Here is an 11,460-nt window from a genome sequence, read left to right on the forward strand (position 1 = left end):
CCTCATTCTCTAAGGGACATGGGGGTATATTCATCTTACAGACAAATCATACTCCTCATTCTCTAAGGGGCATGGGGGGTATATTCATGTTACAGACACATCATACTCCTCATTCTGTAAGGGACATGGGGGTATATTCATGTTACAGACATATCATCCTCCTCATTCTCTAAGGGGCATGGGGGGTACATTCATGTTACAGACACATCATACTCCTCATTCTCTAAGGGGCATGAGGGTATATTCATGTTACAGACACATCATACTCCTCATTCTCTAAGGGGCATGGGGGTATATTCATGTTACAGACACATCATACTCCTCATTCTCTAAGGGGCATGGGGGGTATATTCATGTTACAGACACATCATACCCCTCATTCTCTAAGGGGCATGGGGGTATATTCATGTTACAGACACATCATACTCCTCATTCTCTAAGCGGCATAGGGGTATATTCATGTTACAGACACATCATACTCCTCATTCTGTAAGGGGCATGGGGGTATATTCATGTTATAGACACATCATACTCCTCATTCTCTAAGGGGCATGGGGGGTATATTCATGTTACAGACACATCATCCTCCTCATTCTCTAAGGGGCATGGGGGGTATATTCATGTTACAGGCATATCACACTCCTCATTCTCTAAGGGGCATGGGGATATATTCATGTTACAGACACATCATACTCCTCATTATCTAAGGGGCATGGGGGGTATATTCCTGTTACAGACATATCATACTCCTCATTCTCTAAGGGGCATGGGATATATTCATGTTACAGACATATCATACTCCTCATTATCTAAGGGGCATGGGGGGTATATTCATGTTACAGACATATTATACTCCTCATTCTCTAAGGGGCATGGGGGGCATATTCATGTTACAGACATATCAACCTCCTCATTCTCTAAGGGGCATGTGGGGTATATTCATGTTACAGACATATCATACTCATTCTCTAAGAGGCATGGGTGGTATATTCATGTTACAGGCATATCATACTCCTCATTCTCCGTGTAAAAGTTGTAAAAGATATTGGATTATCTAGCCTTCGACTTAGGATCTGCAATGCAGGTGGTATCCTGGTCATGGAACCATGAATAAAATATGTGTCCTAGCCTGGATATTGGAGAGATCAAGGAAGCTTTGCAGTACTGTCTACATGTGGTTTGTGGAACTGGAGAAAGCATATTACTCTATACCTTGGAATACTTTGTGAAAGGTGATGTATGAGTATAGGGTACTAGCTCCCCTGTTGTGAGCTATTGAGTCACTGTATTTGAGCATAAAGATTTGGGACTCGACTAAAGGTTCTCACTCACCCTGATCATAAATTCCATGGACAGATATTAAGTTGCTTTACAGTATGGAAATGTGAGAGTTGCACTGTTATTATTTGCAGATGAAATTGTTTTGCACCCATTGAAATGTTTGGACTTAAATGCCAAGTTCCAAACATGTCAAAAAAAAAAAACAAAAAAAAAAATAGAAAATCCAGAAGAGCTAATATTGAATGAAGCCCTTCTCCTTTAAACTTCTTTCTTCAGGGTGGGTAAGCCCACCTGCATCCCCAAACTACTTATATATACCAGTTCTCCCATTGCCATAGTTCAGAGAAAATGGAGTTGTCTGAGAAATGGAAATCTTAGGTTTCATATATGTAAGCCAGATTTTCAGCCATTCAGTCTCCACATTACGAGACTGCAAGTCCCAATATTTCAAATGGTTACCTATCTTTCTCTTAGCTTCCAGTAACTGTAATCTTCAGCATTCAATGCAGTGGCTGACAGCTGAGTATGAAACAGATGGGATGAAAATCAGCACCTCCAAATCTGAGGTCACAGTCCTGTCCTGGAAGAGACCAGATTATTGTCTGCAGTTCAGTGGAGAGTAATGACCTTAGGTGGAGCATATTAGGTATGGGGTCTTCTTTGTGACTAAAAGTAGATGGAATCTGGAAACGTCATCAGGTAAGTTCTACTGTGACAAGACTACAGATGTTGCACCAAACTGTGAAGGTGGTGTGGCAACTCTGTCATACTCCAAAGGTCTTTGTTTAATGCACAATCTGGGTCTCACTTCTTAGTTATGGACAGAGATGTCTGATAATGACTGTGAGGTTGAGATTATAGGTACAGGCAGCATAACTTAGGATCCTTTGCCAGATAACTGTGCTAATGTTCCAGGAATGACAGTGGAGCTTGACAAGTTGGGAGATTCTTGGAATACAGCTGCTGTTTCTCTGGGATGGGATGGGATGAATCAAAAAGGAGTCAGTTGAGGTAGTCTAGGAACATAGAGAAGATGTCCTCTGGCTGCCTTCCATCATAGGTTTTCCAGCCGTGGCTTAATGGAAGAAAGACTCAGGGCAGACCCAATATATGCTGTAGGCATTCTATATTTTGGCTTACCAAAAGTGCTATGGGATGATACCACTAAAGCCTTGACATGGGTAAGTACTTTAGAAAATGGCTGTTCCAAGGTGACCTCTGTCTTGGTTTGCAAGCCATAAAAGACCCAGTCCCATCTGATCTGCTACATATTCACAAAATCAGTGCCTCTACAAACACCTATACTAGTAATCTAAATTTACACCAACATATGAAGAAGACCTGCTGGAGGGATAGGATCCTAACTCAACATACTGTCAACCTATGGATTAAGTACTACTTTGTCGGCTTTTAACACTAGTCTTGATGATTGGATAGGTAGACATTAATTTACACCAAGGTTACCATATATGGCTTTCCTTGATTTGGGAGATGGACACTATTAAGTACTCATAAAGGGTAGCAAGAAAGTACAGTTGTGTACACTTACCATAAATTTAGATGTTCGAGTGCATTCAGCATTTCAGTCATTACATTTGGGTTATCTGCTTGCAGTAGTCCTCAGCCGGCCTGATTATCAAAGACTTGGGTCCTGCGTTGGTTACTGTCTCTTCTTCCATGACATCAGTTGTCAGGGATATAAAGCATACAGCCGACCCCATTACATCAGTTTTTCTTGCCCTAGATGTCAGGTGCCCCCATAATGGAAAGCAATTATATACAAGATTACACCTCCAACAAAAAGTAAATACACCAGAAAGCTTAAATACAGTAAACAAGAAGAGAGGTATAGCCAATAGAATTCGGGGGGCTGGAGAGAGGGTAACCAGGACTGCAACAGTGAATACACTCGAACATCTACATTTATGGTAAGTGTACACAACTGTACTATGTTCTTCATCTTTCACTGTTGCAGTCATTACATTTGGGTAGATTCTCAAAGCTAAAGAAGGGATGAGGCAATTAGAGAGCATTGGGACCAGCTATTAGGCCCTGCAAGACTGCAGTGGCAAAACCAGTACTGGATTTAGAAAAAATAGGCAAGTGGTAATGCTTGGTGAAGGTATGAACAGAACTCCAGGTAGCAGCTTCTAGGATGCCCCTGGTAGGAACACCTCTGAGAAAGGCTGTTGAAGTAAATGCAGCGCTGGTGGAATGTGATCTTATCCCCTGTGGGGTAGGTGTTCCATGATGCTTTTAGCAGAAATGAATGCAATGGCCTATCCATTTAGAAATGGTTTGCTTTGAAATGGCATTCCCCTCTGTCCCTGTAGCAAAGGCAACTAGCAGCTGTTCAGTTTTCCTGAGAGGCTTAGTCCTGTCCAAATAAAATATAAGTTGTCTGTGCACATCCAAAGAGTGCAGTATTCATTCTCCTTTGTTATGTGGATTAGAAAAGAAGGTTGGCAAATGAATGGACTGATTAAGGGCCACACTGGATACAACCTTGGGCATAAAGGAATGATTGGTCCTGAGGGACACCCTGTCTGCATGGAAGATGATGAAGGGCTCCACTGCCATTAGGGCCTGTAATTAAGACACTCTTTTTGCTGAAGTGATGGCTAGAAGGAAGACTGTTTTCCAAGAAAGGAATTTCAACTCCGCAGTTGCAGCTGGCTTAAAAGGAGGTAGAGTGAGCTTTTCCAACACAAAGTTAAGGTCCCAGGCTGGAGTAGGGGCTCTCCTGGGTGGTCTTAAATTTTTGGCCCCTCTGAGGAATTGCTTCAGCCAGGGGGTGAGAGAAGATGGGTGGCTCCATATTATAATGTGCTGAAATGGCAGAGGCATGAATTTTAATAGAAGAGAAGGAAAGGCCCTTGTGAAGCATCTTTATTATGTATTGAAGAATATGAGGTACACTGAGCACTGTTGTGCCCATACCATGAGTTTGGCTCCAGGAACAGTATCTTTTCCACTTTTCAGCATCGGATTTTCTAGTACTAGGCCTCCTTGCCTCCAGAATGACATCCAGCACTTGCTTACTGAGGGATGGTAATGGAGAGCTTAGGCAATTAGCCAGGCTGCAAGGTTCAGGTTTGAAGCTGGGGGTGCAGAATCTGGCCCTCCTGCTGGGACAGCAGGGAATACGTCTGAGGCAGGTGCCATGGTTCCAGCAGTGACACACTGCGCAAGAGGCAGTACCAGTTTTGGTGTGGCCATTCTGGTGCAATGAGTATTGTCCTTGGTTTGTCCTGTTTGATCTTTAGTAGAACTTTGGAGAGGAGAGGCAGAGGGGGAAAGGCATAAACTGACAGGTTTTCCCAGGTGAAGGATGGGGCATCCACTTTCCAAGCTTGTCTGTGGGGAGTCCTTTTGTAGAATTTGTCCAATTGGTAGTCCTGGGGGGAGGCAAAAAGGTCTATCTCTGGGCTCCCCCATTTGTTTCTCAGCATGTTCAATATCTTTGGTTCCAGTTTCCACTCATGCGGGTCCATGAGATTTCTGCTTAGGTCATCTGCCAGTGAATTTAGCCTGCCTGGCAGGAATTGAGCTTGTACGTGCTCTTGATAGCTCAAGGCTGTGTTCCACAGAGCCATGGCTAGTCTGCAGAGAAGGTATGAGTGGGTTCCCACCTGCTTGTTTATGTACCACATAACAGTGGCATTGTCTGTCTTTACCAATAATTGTCCTGGAAGAATGTGGTCCTTGAAGGCTGTCAGAGAATTCTGTACCGCTAACATTTCTTTTTGATTGATATACAGGTGCATTTGACTCGGGTTCCATTTGCCCTGAAAGCACTGCCCTGCCAAGTGAGCCCCCCATGCATAGTCTGATGCATCTGTTGTTAGGGTTTGGGTGGCAGGGGGTAGAGTGAATGGCAGTCCCTTGTTGTGGTAGCAGGCCTCTGCCCACCAAAAAAACTCTGTCTTTATACAAGGAATGATAGGAATCATTGATTCCAGGTCCTGAGAATGTTGACGCCATAGGCTTTTTATATACCATTGTAGTTTCCTCATATGCAGTCTTGCATATGGAATTAGTAGGATGCAAGAGGCCATGAACCTCAGGGATTGCAGTATTTTCCTTGCAGACAGCTGGGTCTTTGTGGCCAGTAGTTTGAAGTAGGCTGTCAAATAAACTTGTTTCTCTGGCATGAGGTAAGCCATCTGGGAAGTTGTGTTCAGGCTTGCTCCCAGGAATACAATTTGTTGGCAGGGTACTAGATGAGATTTCTTTTCGTTGATGGTGTACACCAGTGAGGTTAGCAGTTTATTTACAAATGCCAGATGATTTAAAAGTATGTCTTGGCTTTCTGCCTGAATTATCTATATTATATATATATATATATATATATATATATATATATATATATGGTTCTACCTGACATAGCCGAAACCACACAACACCGACAACCACATCACCGACACCACATATTCGACAGTCCATAAACACGAAACCACACATAACCGACAACGAAATAACCGACGGTACACAAACACGAAACCCCATACACTGCACACACCACAATAACAATTATTAAAACCAAAACACATCCCCATTCCACAAACCACACACACAACACAAGCACACCAAAATCCTTACAAGCCCACACTAAACCTTACCCTAACCCTAAGGTCCGTCACTATCGCACACTTACCTACCCGCCCTAACCCTAACTCACTTAACCCGCCTATCGCCTCCTAACCCTAACTCACTTAACCCACGCCTATCGCTCCCTAACCCTAACTCACTTAACCCACCCCTATCGCGCCCTAACCCTAACTCACTTAACCCACCCTATCGCTCCCTAACCCTAACTCACTTAACCCACCCCTATCCCCACAGACCGTCAATCTCCACACTTACCTGCCTCGCACCCTAACGTCCGTCACTACCGCATACTCACACAGCCTTTCCCCATGTCGGCATCCTCGGCGTTGGTGTTGTCATCCGTCGTGTCGGTCTTCTGCATTGTCGATGTTCTGCCACTCGCGATTCGGCCGGTCTTCTTCGTTGATCTTCTGGAGCTCCGAATTCCGCTGTCGGTCTTCTGCGCTGTCGACGAAGTCAGGTAGAACCATATATATATATATATATATACATATATATTAACAATCGTCCAGGTATGGGTATATTTGAATATTTCTTTGCCTGCAGAATGCAATAACTGGAGCTAGGCATTTTGTGAATACCCTGGGTGCAGTAGATAAGCCAAAGGGCAGTGCAGAGAACTGATAGTGCATGTAGCCTGCTCTGAAGCGTAGTTTTTTCTGCAAGATTAACTTATTGGGATGTGCAGGTAAGCTTCCTTTAGGTCCAATGTTGCCAACCAGGCATTTTTGCCTAGCATGGGAAGCAGATGATGAAGAGTTAGCATTTTGAATTTTGGGATTACCAAAAAGGTGTTTAGGATAGATAGGTCCAGGATAGGATGCCGGGAGTTGTCTTTTCTGGGTACCAGGAAAAGTCTGGAGTAAAAACGTTGTCCTCATTCTTCTGCTGGGACAGGTTAAATAGCCCTGATACTTAGAAGAGAGAGAACCTGCTGTTGAGCCTCTGCCCGCTGATTTGGAGGTAGGTCTGGCCAACCTTTTGGGGTTGGTAAGGTGTGGCAGTGGAATCTGTATCCTTGGGAAACTATATGGGTAATGTGTTCCCAGTTTTTTGCATGCCCTCCCCTCCCCTAAAGGAGCAGTCAGTTGAGCACAGCTTGGAAGGTTTAAGTTTAAGTCATTGAGACAGTTTACCATAGGGGGGTGTCTTACTACTTCCAGCTTTGGAGGTGGGAGCCCCCCACTGCTTAGGCCTGTGAGTACCTTGAGACTGTAGCCTAGGTGGTCTGCTGTTCCTGGGTTTGGACTGAGAAGGCCTGGAAGAGACAGGAAAGGACCAATTCTTAGAAGGCCAATGCCTACTGAATCTGGGAGGCTGTACTTGCAGGAAATCTTTAACAGTTTGCATAGATTTAGCTTTTTCCTCCATCTTTTTACGTACTTCTTCTGCTTTGTTGCCAAACAGGCGGTCTTGGTTTAAGGGAGCATCCAGTAATTTAGCTTTAACATGATCTGGCAAAATTTGCTCCTTAAGCCAAGCATGCCTTCTAAGAACAGACCCAGTGACAGCAGCCCTACAAGATGCAAAGTATGTTTACCAACTTGCTCAGTAGAATGCATTAAATCCTGTAATTCTTTATTTTCAGCACAGTCAGGAATTAACATCAGTTTCTGTTTAAGTAATCCAATAATATGCTGCTGATACTTTAACATATAAAACTGGCAGTTTAAGGCCCTAATGGCCAAAGTAGCAGAAGTGTATACCTTCTTACCCCATCTGTCCAGGGCCCTGGAATCTCTATCAAAGGGGGTAGGATTTTTGGCAGTAGTAGCCTTAATGCCTTTGGGTCCCTGTGAAATAGTCTCTGGGTCCACAGTAGTATTCTTAAAGAGGAACTTGTGAGAGTTAGGTACTCTGTAATACCTGTCAGGTTTCCTGGGAGCCAAAGGTAAAGTATCTGGGGCCAGGCTAGATTCCAAGTAGGCATCATCTACAATGTCCAGTACAGGAGGAATAGCTAAAGGCCTGTGTTGAAGTAGGAGTAAGTATTCCCTAAGCCTCTTTTTGGAGTCAGAGTAATCCTGGCTTTCCCAGCAGAAATGTTCCCTAAGAGTGTGCAAAGTTTCACCAAAAGAGAAATCTTCTGGAGGGGAAAGAGCGGGAATGGAATCCTCTGCATCAGAATCCTCATAGGTAGATAAGGGCAAATCCTGGTCATCAGAAGAAACAGAAATTTCAGAATCCTGATCAGAAGAATCAGAAGGAAAATCAGTTCTAGGTCTCTTAGAGGGATAAAGGTGGCTTCCCCCAATTAAAGTAATAAAGATCTGAAGCAGTAATAAGGAAATATCATAGCACTCCAGTTTGTTGAAATGATGCTGTCCTTGTGAAGAATGCTTGCTGTCTCCCTAATGTAACAGCCTAAATGATGTTTTCGAGAAAGCACATCCCTGGCTTGTCAGCAGAAGACTGTGTCTCAGTCCATCTCTGTCTGTGGCCATTTTGTTTGGAGCCAGCAACTGATCGGATGTTGCAGCAGTGGATCATGTAATAAAATCCATAAAGTATATGGGAGTTATGACTAACAGGAATGTAACCTCAAGGAACACATTCAAATGGTGACACTTAAAGTGAATAGTCACCTTGGGTGGCATGTTCCGCCAGTCGTCATCCCACACATTAAACAAGATGGTGGTCACTAGTCAGCAAGCATCCACAGTCCTTATTCTTAAATTAAAACATAGCAACCTCCTTATTAAAGGAACACATAAACACCAATATTTCAGTATGAATCAAACTTATAATGCTTGTAAATGTTCGACTACCCCTGCCCAAGTATACACACCCCCGCAAAATATTTGGGAACCCTTACTTATCCAGTTTTATATGGGGTGCTCAGCTAGCTCAAAATGGCCCCCTTGGGGTGATAGCCTAGTATTGTACTATGATACTGTGGTAGCATTTCCAGTCAGCTCTGTGCTTTGAGAACACAGCTGTGCAACACTTAAGAGCTAGGACAGGTTAAGGTAGTAGCTATGATTAGGTGTCTTCATCTCACACTAGCTCATACTATCTTTTACATAAACCAATGTACACAAATCAGGAAATTGTTAAAAATGATGAATTCCATTTGGGTAACTCAGGTTTTCAGACAGTGCCTTGTTAGCTACTCACCTTACTAGTAGATTAGTAGAAGAAGGCTGGCTCTGTAGCAAAAAGAGATGGAACCACAACTGCTGTCTGAATGCAACAAAGAACATATCTTCTTCTTGGGGTGGGGGGTCTTTTTTCATGAGGAGCCAGATGGCTTTAAACAGAATGATGCAGTGATGCTCTGTGTAGGCTTAGTTGGTAATGAAGCAACAGATTTTGTTGTTGATGGTTTGCATGGTATCTAAGTTTGTTTTGGAGTCAGCAGAAATAACTGGCAGCTCTTATTCAAGTTGGGATGGAGTGATCTATTTTCCTACAGCTCTTCCTGCTTGTGAGCTCTTGTAGAATTCCATCCTGGACAGAAGGTAGTGGTTAGGTCTGCTGTTCAGTTACCACCTGATAGGGCTTGACGCTATAGCTGAGTCACTGCTGACCAAGGACAACACTGTGCAATGCCAAGAAATATACTGGGAGTGTTGAAGTATGCATCATCTGCCAATACCAGAGGCTCAGCCTCAGCAGTTATTAGGGGAGGGAAGCAGAGGCCTAGTCTCATAAGTTAACAGGGGAGAGGAGCAGGTCCTTAAACATATTATCCAAGCAGATACTGAGAATGATGTCACACTAGGACTACCCTGAGTTCCCTTTCAAACTTTTGTACTTATTGGGGGTTCTCTCTTCAATGTGACTCCAGGCTGGGAACAAGTAGGACCTGTGGGTTGGGGGAGGTAGGTATTACAGGAGAGTCCTAAGCATCTTCCTTGCCCAAAAATTACATCCAGAAAAATTTATGCAAAGAAGAGTAGTATAAGAGTATATAACCTGTAAACAGGAACCATATTTATTTATTTTTTAGTTTATTTATTTGCTTATTTATTTTATTTGTTAACAATGGGGTGGGTTGTTTGAGGACCTTTTTCAGCCATTACCCAGGCCAGAGGTAACAAAATACTTTAAATGAATTTTTAAATTCAGTGCAGTTTACACATACAGTGAACAGCACAGTGAGTTGGAGGACTAAGTCACATGTTACAGTGTGATATCAGCCAAAGCTAGGAAAAAGGTGAACAGATTTACCATAAGGTACAGTGACACCTCCCCGAAAGTCTTAGAAATTAATTAAATTCTGATGTGTTTAAAAATAAATTAGATTCTCTGTATGAAAATATTATGTGACAGATGTGGAAGCACTTAAATAAGCTGGTGGTTAATATCACTGCAGTATACTACTATGGCAAAAATAACTACAGTAAAACCATTTTACTTTTAGTACCTAAGAACAGCTGGACAAATATAATGTTTATATTTTAAAATATTTATCTCCCTCATTTTCTTTCATTAATGGTGCATACACACACAGACACACACAAACTACATGCATACACGCATAACATAGTATAGGCTATGATAATACTAAATAAAACAGATTTGAAAATGTGATGTGATTATCTTGTCTGATATTCTTTTTTTACCAAATCTTCAATCCCTAAGTTTTGTCAAAAAAATCCAAATATCAGCTATCACAATTTATATCTCAGTAAGCAAAATGTCTCAGTAGCAACAATCCCAAGGCATAATGCAAGGAACAATATAATATCCAATCTCTTTGCTACTGAGTTCAGGAAATCTGTACAACTGAAGAAAAATGAAATAGCAACTTTATGTAAAAACTGGAAATTGGATTAAATAGCCAAATGAAGAAAAAGAAAATAAACTAAATTAATAAAAGAATGCTGAATATGTACCATACCTGTGTCTAATCTCTAACGAGTGAGTTCTGAGGTTCTCTTAGCACTGACATTGGATGTATCATCGTATGGAGGGTTTTTTATTTGCTGCTTTTGAGGAACTGGTCTTACACCAATAAACCAATAGAGACCACAGGCATGAGGCCCCCTCCCCTCCTTATCTAATTATCTACATTGCATTCTGTCAGATATTCTGAAATGTTTTAGAAGTTTGTATTACAAGTGGTTAGGCAAAATTATGTACTGCAATTAGACATTAGGGTTTGGTAACAAACCTGGCTTTTAAGTTTGCATCATTTTTTCTGTTGAAGTATCAGAGAAATATGAATTTGCTATATGTTTGGCTTTCTATCTTCAGAAATGTATTTTTCTACTTTTCTGTGATTTTAAAGGCTAAAATATAACCAATTAATGATAGCAAACTGTAACAATATACATTTATTTTTAAAAAAATATGATTGCCACACTGTATTTTAATTTGTACAAATTATTTGTCAAAATTATTATTAAAACATAGAATAAATATGCACATTGTAAATTGTAAAGAAGTAAACTGTCTGTCTAGATTTCCTGGACACCTAGAATGTTAACTGTTATAAGTAAGTTGCATTAATATTAAAAGCAATCTGTTTACAGTGTGCATTATCGTTAATAAATAGGATTACCAAACATCACGTATATGTTTGTTCACTGTCCCTAAAGCAAAATGACAAGAATGTTAGTT

The 11,460-nt window shown here is 41.7% G+C and overlaps 1 protein-coding gene across 1 annotated transcript in view; it reads right to left on the reverse strand.

Moving 5' to 3' along the window:
- LOC122813684 (lectin-like) overlaps nucleotides 1-10,792 on the reverse strand; it is a 318,203-nt gene extending 307,411 nt beyond the window's left edge. Inside the window, exon 1 of the mRNA XM_044086137.1 lies at nucleotides 10,739-10,792. The gene's annotated coding sequence lies outside the window, so the exon portion shown is untranslated. The remainder of the gene's footprint in view (nucleotides 1-10,738) is intronic.
- Between the last annotated feature and the right edge of the window lie 668 nt (nucleotides 10,793-11,460).

Source organism: Protopterus annectens, chromosome 1.part1 (assembly GCF_019279795.1).
Source record: "Protopterus annectens isolate FY-2018-M chromosome 1.part1, PAN1.0, whole genome shotgun sequence".
In the NCBI taxonomy this organism is placed as follows: domain Eukaryota; kingdom Metazoa; phylum Chordata; order Ceratodontiformes; family Protopteridae; genus Protopterus; species Protopterus annectens.